General features: G+C 45.1%; 1 long non-coding RNA gene across 1 annotated transcript; it reads left to right on the forward strand.

The window, feature by feature from the left end:
* Nucleotides 1-14,057: 14,057 nt before the first annotated feature.
* LOC136644946 (uncharacterized) lies at nucleotides 14,058-15,877 on the forward strand. Its single transcript, XR_010794114.1, has 3 exons — nucleotides 14,058-14,262; nucleotides 14,398-14,561; nucleotides 15,754-15,877. It is a non-coding gene; the product is annotated as an uncharacterized lncRNA (long non-coding RNA).
* The last annotated feature ends 1,148 nt before the right edge of the window (nucleotides 15,878-17,025 follow it).

Here is a 17,025-nt window from a genome sequence, read left to right on the forward strand (position 1 = left end):
CAGCTTTGCTTAATAAATACATGCACTATACGAAAATGAAATTATAATCCCACCTGTGCTTAGAACATACACTGGAGTAATATGAAATGAGAAGCAATGATATATGGCCAGATGGGGAATGCCCGTAGAATAGCTGGCAATCTAGAATACATCAACACAATCAATTCCACACTACCTGTTTAGGCCAGAAAGGCTATCTTTGGTTAATGCAATTCTGGTGATATCCTTGCCAACCTGTGACATACCAGTTCTTTCTGAGTTGTGTTCCCATCTCATCTCGAACTTCATTTTTGACAGCTTTTCTGTATTTTAAGGAATTGAAGTGTTTGCCTATCTGGTGTGAACTAGGAAGCTATCGTTGGACTGAGGGATGAAGGGTGGAGCAAACAGGTTTCATTTTATTGTTTTTCCAATTCTCTGGCAAAGATTATGAAAAAAAAAAATCCTTCACCAAAGGTATTAGGGCAGCATTTCTCAAACTGTGGGTCAGGACCCACTAGGTATATAGCACCTAGCTCAAGGGTGTCAAACATAAGGCCCGGGGGCCCTTAGGCTCTCAGCTGCTGAGCACTGCTGAGGTGTTACTGCTGAAAGGGCAGCCCACATGAATTGGGCTCTTCCATATCTTGAAAGATTATCAAGATTTGTGTATTTTCTGTTCCGTTATTTGCAACTAATGAGTTCCTAAGTGAGAAAAAGTGGTGTATATTTTTGGTTATGACCAGTTTAATGACATCACTTCTTGCCAATGGCATCACTTCAGGCCATCAGAAGGCATCATGAATGCTATTCGGCCCTCTGTATGAAATGAGTTTGACACCCCTGACCTAGTTCATCTTCCATTGTAGATACAGAGCTGAAAATACAGGGTACAGAGCTGTTGGGCAGGGCGGGTTCTCAGTGGGAGAGAGGAATGGTGCTTTGCCCTGAATAGATGAGAAGATGGGATGCAGGAAAGGGAGGAGTGGCTGTGTGGTTGGAGAAGGATCCAATTCTGCTTTCTGCTTTGACTTCCAAGCTGGAATGTTTCTGCAATCCAGGAAGTACAGGACTTCTGGTTTTATTTAAAAGTACCACACAAAGGAGCTTCTTTGTACTGTCCCTTTAAAGAAGACTCAAAGTCCGGCACGTTCTGGTTTAAAAAAAACCCACATGGTAGAGCACAGTTAGGAAGTGGATCAATGCAGCTCTGTTCACTGTGGGCTAGAGGGAGTCTGCAACAGTGAAATCTGCCACACACTCGCTCCTTGCTATCCACTGCTGACACAATCCACATTGGCCCACTTCATTCTGGCCCACCACAGGCCACAAGTGGGCCCACTGGACTCTGCAAGAGCAAGGAACCAAGAACCAGGAAGAGGTACAGGCCATGTTTTGCAACAGGCGGATGATGGCTGGGTGGGTGGGTGGATGGACGGAAGGACAAAAACAATGGTATCTGAAGATAGTCATTCTCCTTTAATCTATAAATAGGTCTTAACATGAATAATGTCATCTTCCGACAAGGAGAAAATAAAGTATCTGCAGATTAGTATGTTCATGGATGCATATAATATATTGTTATGGTCCTGGAAGCATATAATATAGAACTTAATGTGGAGTTTAAATCACTGTTTTACATAAACTCGGAATTTTCTAAACAAAAATTACTGTTGCTGTTCTCGTACTGTAATCTCATAAAACATTCTTTCATTTATGTGACGAGGCAATGAAAGTCTTCACCAAGGGCAATTGAAACATTTGGAGAGAATATTTAGCTTCTGCTATCTCCTGGCCCCTCAGGTGTGTTTTAACAGTGCAGGAGGGTGAAAACTATCCCATGGGAATTGAGAATAAAAGTCGGAAAGAGAAGCCTTACGAAAAGAAGGCAGTACAGGGGGAAAAAAATTAATATGCATATTAGTAAGCCATGTCAAAATTTGACATGCACCTTCTCCTAGCATTAGCCTACCTCTTAGTTCACCAGAATGGGGTCGGGGGAGGGTGGCGATAGGGGTGCAGTGGCTAGATCAGGTCTGAGAGAAGGGCAGGATTGGCAGCTGCTATCCCCCTTCCTGGGCCCAATCCACCAACATGGGGCAATGCAGTCTTCCACCAGTGACTGAACGTGCACAGGTTCTAGTTGTTCCATTGTGCCTACTGGGGCATAGCTTGGGGCAATGGACAAATGCCCCCTTACCTTGGGGAGAACTCCCACCTGCCAAATTCCCCGCCGGGATGCAGTGTAAGCCATGCCAGTGCTGCTCCATCAGCACGGGGGACTTTGTGCTGGATTGGGCGGCAAGTTCAGTGAGATTTGCTACCTAATATGCTTCTTAGAACTGCAGCGATGCTAGCATGTTGAGTACAACATTAAAAATTACAGCATGAGTAATTACTGAAATGTTAGCTCAAAGTAACGTTTTTTAATGAGTTTCATTACGAATGTACCCAAACGACTCTTACAGATTTCACACTAATTACTTCAGAAAAAGATACCAGAGGAGGAAGGGAGATAGAGAGAATAGTTGCAATAAAAATAGAATGTTCCTGATAGTCCACTAGATCAGGGTTTCTCAAACTTTGAGGGAGCTTTACTCCCTCAGTAAGTTCTTGTGTGGGAGGGGCTAGGGCAGCAACGTGATCCCCAGGATTGCATCGCAAAGGAGGGCGAGCGGGTGCTTGTGCCTTACTTTGCATGATGCTGGGCTGCAGCCCAGTATAATGCAAAGTAAGGCACAAGCATCCCCCCTCGCCCTCCTTAGCAACATGATCCTGGGGATCACGTTGCTGCCTCCCTCCCCTTCCCCCTCCCCTTAAGGGGACGGGGGAAGTGTTACACGAACTGGTGGGTCGCGACCCACCAGTTTGAGAACCACTGCACTAGATCATAATGAACAAAGTTGCTCAGTTACTCTGAAGGCACATGTTGCAGTTCTCCTGAAGCTAAAGGAATCTGATTGCCAACTCTGCTTAGATAGGGAAACGCCTGAGGGCAGATGTTGCATCCGGCATAGGGCAGTCCTACATACAGCTCTCCACTTCTCCACTGTAAGTTTTAGGGAAACTGACTCCATAATAAGATGCCAGCTTTTCTTCCTGCTCCTTGCCCCCTGCTGACACCAGGCAGCCAATGACGTGGTGTGGAATAATGGACACTTAAAAAGTGATAATGTAACATCATGTGATACCCACCCCAGCTTATACACCTGCACCAAAATGGCAGCTGCTGCATGCTGGGAGCAGTCCAAGAGATCTCCTCTAGGTGAGGGAACATTTGTTTCCTTCCTTGGGGGTAAGACCCTGGAAGCCAGAATCCCGTTGGCCCCTTGCTGTCCAATATGCAAAGTGGGCTTTGCGGCTGAGAGATCAGGGCGATTGCAGCCAGGATGGCAGCCTCAGCTGAGAGTCAGAGGCAATGGTTGCTGCAGCAAAAAGGCCAGGGTTTTCTATCTGGCCTCTGCATGGCACAAGGAGCCCTGGGAGAATCCACAGTTTAATAGCTGCGGTAAGGCAGGCCCCGGACAGTTCCTTGCCCTTTAAGCCACAATCCTAACCAACTTTCCAGCACCAACATAAGGGCAATGCAGCTCTGAGGTAAGGGAACAAACATTGCCTTCCCTTGAGGAGGCCTCCATGACTGCCCCCCCCCCCACAACTGCAGGATGCAGCACATGCCCCACTGGCACAGCTATGCCAGTGCTGGTAAATTGGTTGGGATTGCACCCTTAGTCTCTTCCAGATATTCAAACTGGGTACAACAAATGAACGGGGTGAGGGGATGGCAACAGCAGACTCCACCCCCAAACTATGTGTCTGTGCGCTCTCTTCTGACATTTAAATGAATATGTGTAGATCAGGGCAGATCCTGCTGCTGTAATGCTACTCCCCCCAATGTGTGTTTGGGGGACCCTGTTGGGAAGTCTGTAAGGGACTTTCTTTCCTTTCCTGCCGTGCTCCTGATCAGGACAGCCCAATCCTCTCTGCTGCTGACTTTCAGCTTCAGAAATCAATGAATGTCCAATCACTCCTCCCAACATACTATACTCCAGTAGCCAAGCTGCCTTCATTGCCACCAGTACCCTTCTTCTGCCGAGCCACATTCCTGGTACTCAGGTAGTAGTCAGTGATCTGTGGGGGTATGGAAAGAATGAACCCTGGAAATCCTTTGGGTGTGTTTGTACTGGTGAGCTGACACCAGCGCTGACTTCCATTTGGAGTCTTTAAATAATATAAAAACACTTTTTTTACATGGAGGCAGTCACAAGTGTGCATGTGAATTTTCAAGGAAACTGTTCTCTTTCTCTTTGCCCTTTTCCATTGGCACGGATGTTAGAACACAGCATGAACTTTTCCATCAGTGCAGGTAAAGCCGCAACTGCTGCTGCACATTGACCCAAGAGTTATCAATAATCGTGCCGTTGCTTTCCCACACCTGAGTTCCCAGAGAAGCCCTTAAAATGATCACACAGATGCTTGCGTTAAAACACACAATGTCCCTATGCGTTTACAACAAAGGGTCAAACAGAGTCATTCGCCTCACTTTTCTACGATTTATTGTCCTTGTCAGGAAGGCAGTTTATCTCAGCATGCAAATGTGAATTGGAGCGTTTGAATAATGACAGAATTTTGACCTTTCTGTAATTTTACATTTTGATTGACTGCCTCAGCCTCAAGTGAGCATCTCTGCAAGCCAAAAATCTGCTGCTGGTTCCTACAAACAATCAATGCCCTGTTATGGGAGACTTCAAAAGTGCAATCAAGGCTCTTCCTGCTTCTTCAAAGACAGGGAAGCATTAGGCAAGGAAAACAGAAACTATTGGAAAAGGCCTCAGACTATACCACCTTTTTGGTGGGCTACATCACTGTAAAAGAACCAGCCAGCTATGAGATTGCTTACTCTGTGGTATGGAATCTAAAATATGGAAATGCCATAAGACTATGACATTCAGATACCAATCTTGACAATGAATGCACTTTGAAAGCAAATCTTATTAGATAGTGGCATTTTTTATGGGTTTCTGCAATCCTGCAAGCCAGGAAGAACAAAACAGACTGTATGACAGTGGTCCCCAAACTTACAGGGGTCAAGATGCCCCCACAGCCTCTTCTTCCTACCTCACATGGGTGCCACTATCTTGGATCTTGTGTAATCCAAGATGGCAGCATTCAAATCTCAAGAGAGCTCATGAGAACCAAGATGTTGGCTCTGGGGGATCCAATAGGAGGGGCCAGCAAGGATATCCTGTGGCATTCCTGTGCGTTTGGGAACCAAAGCTATATAGGAAGGGGCCGGTAGTAGTAATTGAGCAGAGCGAAAATTCAAAAGAGTGAAAACTTCCAAATGCGACTGAGTCTGAAAATGCCTTTAGACCCCATCATGCTTCTAATGCCCAATGGCCTTCCTGAAGACTGCACCTGTACAGGACTCTCCCTGATATTCCCACTTCAAATTATTTATGAAAATTAAGGCCTGCAAAGTGAAACCTAACCAGAAAGAGAATAACAAACTTCAGGGAAGTTTTGCATGTTGCCACTTGCTAGTTGTTTTATGGCCCAATCCTATCCCCCACCAGTTGGTGCTACCAGAGTCTATGCTGCATGCCATGTTGGGGGAGGGGGCCTCCAGGTGGCCCCAGGAGAGGTAAGTAAAATATTTTTATTAGATCTACACCAGCTATCTTGCCGGTCTAAGTCCAAAGAGCCTCTGGAGTTGTGTCAGGCCAAGAAAAAGGGGATAGGATCCTGTCATGTGCGAGTGTCACTGAGAACCACCTCCTCCTGCCCTTGAAGCACCTTTCCTGCCCCACTCCATAATCCAACCCTGCCTGATTCCCCCCTCCCCCAACCACCAACACCTTACTTGCACCGGTGCAGCATCCAGGACCTCCTGTTGTGCACATGGGGCTTCAGCCATTTGCACAGATAGTCCTGCAGCATACAACAGCAGCACACCTTTCATGACACCATAAAAGGACTAATGGCAGCAGATTGCTAGACCACTTCATAGGCCCACCATAGGATTGGGCCACCTGGCATCCAGGGATCATGGATCTTTCACCTTGAACAACTTCTCCTTACCCTGTGAGCAAATTCCCAATTGGCATCTTAGCTTGCATCTCACATCTACTTTCTCTAAAGCTGATGATGCATTCTGTAGTTGCACCTGGGTCAAATAAATAAATATTGACATTTAAGTATTTCAGTCTTTATCACTCCAAATTCCCTTTGACTGTAATTGAAATCCTGGATGTTAAGTGAATTCTTGATCAGATCTTATGCTGAATTATCCCAGGAAATAATAGCCAGATTCTTCTGCCCTAGACATTTATCAAGATGTCTGACTTCAGAAAAGTCAGATATCTGGGGCTTGTGCAAGGGGCAATTGAGAGGCCAAATGCATTTGTTATAGACTCAAAGATTCCAAACAGAGAGTATGCCATAGCATTTTTCGGCCTGAGATTGAAAATCCAACAGCTGCTCACTGCAAGGACAAAATCATAGTAGTAGTAATTTAATAGTATCCTAAATTGCAACATAAGTTGCTTACATTGTTGCTTCAGACTCCCTAATGCAACAGTGCCCAGACTGTGCACCTCCCAAACTCAGCACCGTGGGACGCTTTGCAAATTCACAGGGGTGCCATGGTGAACTCACAGGGGTGTCACAGGATTTTTCCAGAGATTCTGGCTTCGTGCAAACCTGACAGTGACAGAACTATAGAGGTCCATGAGAAAATTACTGCAAAGCTAAGGCACCATCACGGTAATTTTGGGAACTATTGGCCTAATATGAGGGCCAGACTGGGAGAGCCAGCCTGAATTCCAAAAAGACTCCATAAACTCCTTGTGACTTGCTACTTTAGTGCTACAATCTTAGAGCAAGAATGTAGCTGGTCATGTTGGTCCAGCTACAACTGTTTTTGAGAGGAAAAATTCTCAAATCAAAGTAGGGGTGATGAAGTAGGACAGCGGTTTCCAAACTGTGAGCCTGGTTCCCTAGGGAGCCAAAGAAACCAGCCAGGGAAGCAACGGAATCCTCACAAAAAACCTGCCAGCCTATAAAATGTGGATTGCAGCCCCAATGGGGAGCCACAGCCAATGACCCAGTAGGTCAAGGGTGTTACCAGTTGAAAACATTTGGAAATACTTTTCGCAAAGTAGGAAATACTTATTGGTTGGTCTTAATAAACTAGGATCCTGTGAATCTCAGAGTAGAATCAGGTCATGATTTTTCCAACTGATCTGTGATTTTTTTTCTCTCTCGCACATAAGAAGTCTTTCATTTGAAAGTAAGTTTAGAGCAGGGAGAGGTCATACCTCAGTGCTGTCCATGCAGAAGTTTCAACCCCTGTCACTCAAGTTAGATATGAGAAAGTTCTCCATCTGAAACCCTTGTACAATACTGAAGGAGACGGACCAATGCTGTCACTCACTTAGGGCACAGTCCTAACTTGCAGTTAGGCTGGCCCAAATCCCTTGAGCCGGACTAGGAGGGTCGCAAACGTGCCATAAAGCACATTTGCGCCTCCTCGAGGGGAGGCTTGCGCCAGGCTTGTGCTCCAAGAAGCACCAGCTTGCGGAGTCTGACATAAGCCTCCACTCTGGCTTCCCCTCAGCTGCTTGTGTCGGTCTGCCTGTGCCAACACAGGCAGAAAAGGTAGGCATGGAGGAGATGGGGAGGAGGAGGGAGGGAGGCATTCCTCGGTGGGGAGAGGGCGGGCGATGGGCGGCCCTGGGGGCGGGTGGGGGTGGGGGGCAGGGCTGGGATCCAGCAGTTATGCCGGATCCCAACCCCCGTTCCCGGGGAGGACGGAGCGCAGGTTAGGACTGTGCCCTTTGGCAGCTTCAAATGTACGTACATAGAATTTTTCATCTGTATTCAGTTTACATTCAAACAGTAAATAAGAAACCTCTTAACTGCAAAGTTGCAACTTTGCAAAGGCTGAAAATTATGTGATGCTACTACACCTAAATCAGAACCCTAGACGTGCTGTGCAGCTCTGTTCCATATGCCACAGTAAGTTGCTGGATGCCCCCTTCATTTACTCCCTGCTACTTTAAATTGCCATCCGCCAGCACTCAGAGAGGCTTCATTGGCACTGGGAAGTAGTGGAAGTTCAGCAAAACTGATGGCTGCTGCTGTGTCAACAGAATGTTCTAGTTTGAAGCAGCATCAGCATGAGGGGGACAATTATCTTCTTATATCAATTTGGGGACCCTGAGGCTCAGCCTTACGCCACGTTGCCTCCATACTGAAGTTCATATAATCTGTTAAATAAATTATAGCAATCACTTCACTTCTTATGAAGCATTAAAATGTAACTGTAAGGGATGGCCTTGTGGGTGGGGGGAGCAGGCTAGTTAGAACCTGCTTACTCTGGAGTCTAGAAGGTATCCCTGGGGGGGAAACCCTGTCTCATCAGTGGCCTAATTAGAGCCTGCCTCTGTAAGCATTTCAGGATGCAGAATAAGTTATCTCTCCACTAATAAGCTCCTGCTCTTACTGTATGAGTTGAGTGCCAGTGTGGTCTTTGGGTTCACTAGCTCCTTTACTTTCAGCTGGGGAAGGGAGGAAGCTTGTTTGCCACAAGGATTCTCTCTAGACTTCTCTTTGCTCCTGACCTGTGGTGGAATGTAAAAGGCTCATTGCTAGACTTCAGCCCAGGATCTCAAACATAAGACCCACAGGCCAGATGTGGCCTATGGAAGCTCTTTATCTGTGGTGCTCTCCCAGCACCACCATCAGCTGCTCTCAGCTGCTGAGGTGTCACTACTGAAAGGGCCAACCACATGATAATTGGGTTCTCCCATATCTTGAAAATATCATCAAGATTTGAGTATTTTCTCTTCTGTTGTTTGCAGCTAATGTGTTCCCGAGTGAGAAAAAAGTGCTTATTTCTGGTGATGACCTGCCTAATGACATCATTTCCTGCTTTATCACATCACTTCTGGCCCTCAGCAGACTTAATGAATACTATTTGGCCCATTGTGTGAAACAAATTTGACACCCCTACTCTAGCCTATCCATGAGGCTTGCTAACCCTCCAAAATTGACCTGGAATCTCCAGGGATCAGCATCCACCTGCAGGAGACTCCTGAAAGCAGTCCTGAAGATGTAAACAAGGCTTCCACAAATTTCATGTTGGGAAAATTTCATTTGTGGAACAAGGCTTCCACAAATCATGTTGGGAAAAGAAATTCTTCAGGACTAGCTTCAAGTCAGAGTGAGCAACCCTACTGTCCTTCTGTCTACTGTTGGGGTTGGAGCTCCTCAAAACCTGTGGTCTGCAGAATAGTGGGCTTGTGAGAAAGTAGCCACATCTGCAGGCCCCACATGCTCACTCATTATCCTTTTTAATGAGCACAGCTGAGATCTTGGATCATTCTCATCTCATCCATCCACCCCAATATCCATTTTCAGAAGTGGCCTGAGCACCATACAGTAAACAATTGCATTCTTGCAGGTGGAATGGGAAAAACCCATGGATTTCATTACAATCTTGGATTATTTCAGAGATGTACTATGGACTAGGGCTATGTGTGTGTTTTGTAATAACCTGAAAATGATTTCTAATGAGGCCCGTTCATGTCCTTTCTCATACACTATGAAATGAATGGGGGGAAAGTTTCCAAATGAACTAAATGGCATAGAGATCATTCAATTTGTTTGGAAACATTCATTTTAATTAAGGAAAGCATGATGTTTTAAAGAAGTAGCAGATAACTTTTTGTGGATGCCTTCTTCTGGCCACCATTTTTTCCCCCCTGTAGTGCTCCAAATGTAGCATTTTCCTAGGATGGGGTGCCCAAACTCTGATCCAGGGGCCATTTGCAGCCCTTGGGGATTCCCAATCTGGCCCACGGGGAGCCCCCAGTCTCCAAGGAGCCTCTGGCCCTCCAGACACTTGCTGGAACCCATGCTGGCCCGACGCAACTGCTCTCAGCGTGATGGCAACTGTTTGACCTCTTGCATGAGCTGTGGGTTGAGGGCTCCCTCCACTGCTTGCTGTTTCAAGTCTGTGATGCAGCAGTGACAGCAAAGGAAAGGCCAGCCTTGATTTGTGCAAGGCCTTTTATAGGCCTAGAGCTATTGCAAGACCTTCATTCATTCATATAAGTTCATTTTTAATATATTTATGTAAATGTATTCAAATTTTAAATGTAAATTAATTCTTTTTTCCCTGGCCACCAACACAGTGTCAGAGAGATGGTGTGGCCCTCCTGCCATAAACTTTGGATACTCCTGTCCTAGGACATTGTGAATGGGGGGGGGGGGGGAATGCCAAATGGCTGCTGCCAAGAAGTGACTGCCCAAATACACTTTGCTGCTTAAAGAGAAAAAATCACCCACCACCTCTTTTGTACTAGTGGTCAGCCTTCCTTCACAAAAACAAATATGAGTAAGGAGAATAAATGAAATTCATGCTGAAACAAATGTGATTTTCCTGAATAAATACTGAAAGAGATGAGGCTTTAGTAATAAATGCAAACTAAATAATGATACAAAACAACAAAAATTGTTGCATACCCCTTCCGTTAGCAAGCAACGTTGTGCTATTTAACCTTATGTTTCCAGTGTTTTTCAGATTCCACTTTAGCAATATGCAGATCAAAAGCATTTTGTTGCTAAGAACTAGTCTAATTCTTCCCAAACTTTGCCAATAGCTACTATACACCCCTTGTTAAAATTAAGCACGTTTGTGGCCTCCTCTAAGTGTGTCTAATGAGAATGCTGCTTTGGAAGAGTTGGGAGATCATTTGTTAGGACAATGCAACATCAGGTCTGATCAAGAATTCACTTTGGATCTATATTCTAACAAGAAAAATGATGCCCCTAAAGGGAATTTGGGGGTTCTTAAAAAAATAAACTCCAAGCGCATTATGTTTCCTGTTTCTTTATTCCATTTACATGGTGAATAACCATATCTATCTACCACAGAAACTGTGCTAGAATTATGTTTGCTCTCTGTGATTGGATTTGAAATGAAAAGTTGTCTCTCTCTATGGACTGATTCTTTTCACTGTCTAATCAACAGCATGGCCAGAATTCCAATTATAGTTTAGGGACTTGATGAATCTACTTTGAGAATATTAATTTAATGGTTGGAATGCCAGCAAATAGCATGCATGCATTATGTTGGACTTGACTTCAGAAAAACCACTTGCTGGTATCTTTTCTTCTTTTAAACCAACTTTTAAAATGAAGCTACAATGAATCAAACTAAATACGTGCTTCATTCTGTAACAAGGTAAATAATCAAGATAGAGAGGGTGAGATCTGGTGTTTAAATATCTTTAAACAAAATTCAATCAAGTCATGATTTTAAAGCCAATGATGTATCCCATTTTAAATTGCTCTTGCATACTAGGCCATAGACACACACGATAGTGTGCTCACATCTTAGTTAGGCTATTAGGTTGTGCCCTAATTTTTTTCTTAGCATGTTCAAAAAGCATTTATCAGCTCCATAACGCTTTACAGCAATCTCATGCCTTATCAGATGCAAGACTGGGCAAAATCCATAACCCATGTAGTTTGACTGCGCAGTGGAAATGATATTCACATATATGGTTGATGGATGGTAGCCTAAACATATGGGCAACCCAATCCTAAAGGCGGTGCTGCTGGCAGACGCAGCAGCACCAATGCAGCTACCGCCGCATCCTGAGGCCGTGTGGCAACTGCCAGAGGTCTCCTCGAGGAAGAGGACTTTTGCCCCCTTTCCCCTGGGAAAGCCCCAAGCTCCGCAATGAGGCTTCTCAAGTCTATGCCAGATATTTTGCCAGTGCAGACTTGAGAGACTCCAGGTTGGGCCAGAAAGCCCAACACAGACTTCAGAATCTGGCAGAGCTCTGCCAGTCCTGCCTCCTCCCATCCCATATCCTCCCCATTCCACCCTCCCTCACCCATTCCACCCACTCCCTGCCTCCTGCTCCACCCCGATAATACCCACCACCAGCCAGCACTGCCTTATCCAAAATGATTGGGACAAGATATGTTTTGCATTTTGGCGGGTTTTGGATGGGACTGAGATAATGAGAAGGATAAAAAATTCTTTTATGTTTCATATACACCTTTTACACACAGCCTGAAGGTCATTTAATATAATATTTTAAATAACTTTGTGCATGAAACAAAGTTTTGACTGCGACCTATGAAATGAAGTCAAGTGTGGTATTTTCCATAGGTGGCGTCATGTCGGCACTGAAAACGTTTTCAGATTTTGGAGTATTTTGGATTTTTGTGTTTGGAATGCTAAACTTAATACGTTGTCCCTTTTTGTTCATTTTCGTTGTAAGTCACATTGAGAATTTGATGACTGATAAAGGAGATATGAACATAATATATGATAATATTCTCTGCAGCAGCTATGTGGGAATGAGAAAAAGAAAAAAATTATAAAATGCGCAGCCTAATACTAACATGCACTGGAACAGGTGGGCTGATTGGCCTGCGCTGTATCTAACGCAAGGTAGGTACTAGCTGGAGTCAAATCGGAGTAAGGGGATTTTTCCTGTGGGGCTACCTGGACTACTATGGGGCCCAAGTAGGGGCTACTCAATCTGTGCCAGCAATTCACTGGCATAAATCCAAGCAACCCATGTAAAGCCAATTGGGCCAGGAGTGGGGGTTAGGATATGGCCTCAGGTGACATAGCTGATCCCACTCCCTTCTTGGGCCCAATCGTCCTTCCAGCTTGACTACCCCTGCCCCCAGAAGACATCTCCGCATCTCCATTCCATTCTTCTAAACAGCTGGTGCAGATCCAAGAAGCTCCATGAGGACGGCTGGGGCGTTACTTGGGGGAAAGGGAAATAAATCCCTTTACCCAGAGGAGATCTTCAGTCACCTCCAGAGCTATATTGGATGCAGCATAGACCATGCAGTCCCACTGCGCCAGCGCAGTTTAGGATTGAGCTGCTCAACACTGCTGAATTTGACCTCTCGTTCCAGAGAATTGCTAATTCTCCCAATTCGTGTCGTTTTTGAGTTAGTGTATGTGTGTACATGACACGTGTGAGAACACACACGTGCGTGTGAATCAGCAGTGTTGGCAACAGTATGAGACTAACATGCAAGGCTAATACATGACAAACCCAAATGCATTTTTTCATTCTGTTACTGTTTCCGTTATTGCCAGCTGTTGGATAGAGTAATTTGAAGTTCTGTAATTTCACGAGATGTGATGACAAATGTATAAGCATTATGCACAGGAGTGTTCAGATTCACTATCACAAAAAATTAAATTACTTCAAGAATCCAGTGAAACAAAAATCTGTTCCCAAGGAGCTTACCCATACGAGCATAAGAGAAAGAAAAGCACCATGTGTTGACTCTTGCCTGTCAAAAATAACTGCTTTTCTTTCTGGAGCCCAAATAATGTTACATGAATTGTTAGGCATGTGTGGGTGTCAATATAATATTGATTGCTGCAAGTTGGCCAATGAACAGAGTGCCAGTCTCGATGAACATTCAGCCGCTGGGGGCGTTTGTTCTGCTCACCTTCTGGCTACGATGCACCAGCTACCCACTGATTGTTTGGCAAAGTGAAACTGATTATTTTCTGCGAAAGCAATGAAATGTACATTTGCCCCCATATCAAAGTGCATGCAATAGGTGAGTAATTTCAAGATCTTAACTGAATAAGGCAATGCATTCCACATCCCTAACGCTTTCAGATAAAGTAACCCACACACTCCAGCCAGGCTTCCCAAGAAAAGCCAGTGTAGCCTGAAGAAAAGTTAAATGGTGATTATGTGAAACTCTCAAAACAACGGCTTCTGAGAAAAGATATCAATCAGCCCCTTCCTAGTGCCCTCTCTGTCTTCTTCCTCCTGTTCTGATTATCACTCTTTGCTTAGCGTGGAACAAAACGTGGTGTTTCCTTCAGGGCGCTTTGATTACAAGACAAATCGAGCATGAAAAAAACTGCTTCAGCCTGATAAAATTCTTGTTAAGCTGAGGGGCTATTTATATCATAACCCATTATCTCACTGCACTTGAACTTTCCCGTCCTGCAGCCACTCTTGGCTGAGTACTTATCCATTAAGGGCATCCAGGCTCCAAAGGAAAAAATCATTGCTTCTAGTCCCTGACATCGGCATATTGGCTTATTAGATAAAGGCCAGGAGCTAAAAGGAACACTCTGCTTCGTGAGAAGTAATACGGATGTCTGTGTGCATATGCGGGCGAAAAGCCCACTTACCCACACACAGCCATGGGTATAGCAATGGCCACAGCTTCTGCCATGCAGAGAGCACGGAAGAACCTTCTTTTCTGGTTGGTATGCATGAACCTGCTAGTTGATAGACAATCAAAATTAAGAGGGTGAACATCTTGAAATGTCTTTGTTTCCAGCTACGTGTAATGCACTGTTATAAAAGCATCTGCTTTCAGGATTTTTTTTTTTTAAAGTTTGGCTGGATATGTGCTGAAAGTGGGGTACTGGAGAAGCATATTTGGTCTTCTGAACATGAGTTGGACTTGCACTAACTCAAAATAAGGAAGATAGTGACAAGTGAAAAGCAAGCAAACTGTACCAACTACTTGAAAAAGGATTGCGACAATTAGCCTAAAAGGTATGAGGATTATTTTCTATCTAATCTGGTAAATTGCAAGCTAAGATCAAAATAAATGGGAACTGTACAGACTCTTTCTTAAGTGTCCAAGAAGGATTACAAGCAACAGAATTGGAATATTGGTGAATCAACTATCCTATCCTATGGGTGCTTACCTGGAAACAAAGCCTACTAAATTCAATGGGACTTACTCCCATGGCTGTCTAAGTGCTCTATCCTATATTGTTGCAGTGCCAGCGCTGAGCTCCAGTGCCAGCGCTGGGTGTCGCAAATGTGACATCTGCAGCACCCATGGATGAGGGGCTGAGCCTCAGCACCGCTTAGAGTGCTGGCTGGCAAACCAGCAGTTCCGGCCAGCTGTAAGTAGTATCAGAATGGGGGAAGCAGGGAGTGGGTGGAATGGGGCAGTGGGAGGGAGGGGCATGGAGAGGAACCAGGGTGGGAGGGAGATGAGACCAGCTGAGCTCTGCTCTGCCAGTTTGTGTCTTGCCAGAAGGCCCGACGTGGAGTCTCTCAAGTCTGTGCTGGCAAAATAGTTGGCACAGATTGCGGGGCTCAGAGCTTTCTCCAGAGAAAGAGAATGAAAGTACTCTTCTCCCGAGGAGACCTCTGGAGGCCTTGGCAGTGCCACTGGATGCAGCGGTAGCCATTTTGGTGCTGATGCAGCCGGTGGAGCCACTGGCTTTAGGACGGGGCTGCCTGGCTGCAATCCTCTTACCTGAGATTAATTAAACCCCAGTGAATACAGCGTGACTTACTTTGAAGTAAACATGTATAGAACTGCACTGCAAGTCATGCTCACTTTCATTATATGGGTAGGCTTTGAATCTAAAGATGTTCCATATTGTGGCACTCTGGGCTCTTGTTACAGGCTTTGTCAGAAAAATAGCTGATAAAATTGCCAACAATTTTGGTTTACAGAAAACAGGTGGACGTTCTCAATAAGCACAAAAAACAAATCCTTGTTCTTCAGAGGAACAATCAGAAAGGAAAAAAAAATAGGATTTCTGATTCTTTTTACGAAAGGGCATTATGCTTCAGTAAGAACTGTAACACTCATGTAGTTTAGTTGCAATCATGAGATTTGTGATAACAGGTTCCCCCCATCAGGCAAAGTAAATCTAAGACTTGTGGTTTGTGGATGAAATTCCAAGAAACAAATGCACTAATCGTCTTCATTTTTCATTTCCAGATTCCAGTAGTGATTTGTTTCATTGTCTCTGCACACAATGAAACTAGAAGACAGTGGCTGTTTTGGGTAATATTCCTGTCCTCTGACCAGTCCCGTCTGATAAAGGACATGTATTTTCACAACACATGTGTGTGCTGGACGCATTCCTCTTTCCTGGAAGAGTTTGGGGCATTTTGTTAATCATAAACCACCCCTTTAGACATGTGAACAGTGCAGTCCTATGTACATTTGCTCAGAAGTAAGTTGCATGTTCAGTGATACTTATTCCTTGGTAAGTGTATATACGCTTACAGTCTTATGCACCTATTTTATTCATTCATTCATTCACACATACACACATATACCCCACCTTTCTCCCACACTCAAGGGCACTCAAGGCAGCTAACATATAAAACACCAGTACTGATTATATATTTTAAAACAATTCTAAGACATAAAAACATAAAAACCATTAGAACAATAAAACAGAATAGACCCCACTGGATCACATAAGACTGTTAAAATTGCATTTCATTAATAACGCCAGCCCTAGATGACAGGAATCAAATGCCTTGCTAAATAAAAAGGTATTTAGGCCCCGTGGAGAGGTTTCCAAAAAGGCAGCCATTCTTAATTCCAGGGGGAGGGAATTCCACAAACAAGACACTAAGGAGGGCCTATTTCTCCCCATCATGCCCCTCATCTCTGTCACTGGCAGCAGAGTTAGCAGCACTGCCCAGATGTAACCAGTGGTGGGATTCAGCAGGTTCTCAGCTATTCTACAGAACCGCTACCTAATCCAGCTGTTGGTTCTAAGAACCATTTGCTGGCCAGGCAGCTCACGCCTTGAAATGTCAGGGCTAACCCTCCTGGGGGCAGCAGCTGTGCAGGGCCAACTTGTCCCGGAGGAAAGGGAGTTGCTCCCAGCGGGTGCTGAGGCTGCTGGGGCTGAAGGGACGAGCCGGACACGGCCAACTGGAGTCTCCTGTGACACGGCTGCCGCTCACCAGCCCTTACGAGCTCGCTTTCGCAGCTCCTGCAAAAGGGGCGCGCCCGCAGATGCAGCCTGCTGATGAGGGTGAGAGAAGCAGCCCAGCTGCCCGCCCCGCCCCGCACCGCGCCGTGCCTCCCTTCCCCGGCCAAGCTGGCCGACTGGCAAGTAGACTGATTGGGCTGCTATTCCCAGGTAAGTGTGCTGAGGATGGTACAGTTAGCATTGCTCCTTCTCTAGCAGAAAAGTTCCTTTAGGTTATTCTCCCTCCCCCCATGCAAGTGAAATGGCAGGCTGACTAG

Source organism: Tiliqua scincoides, chromosome 3, assembly GCF_035046505.1.
Source record: "Tiliqua scincoides isolate rTilSci1 chromosome 3, rTilSci1.hap2, whole genome shotgun sequence".
Taxonomy (NCBI): Eukaryota; Metazoa; Chordata; class Lepidosauria; order Squamata; family Scincidae; genus Tiliqua; species Tiliqua scincoides.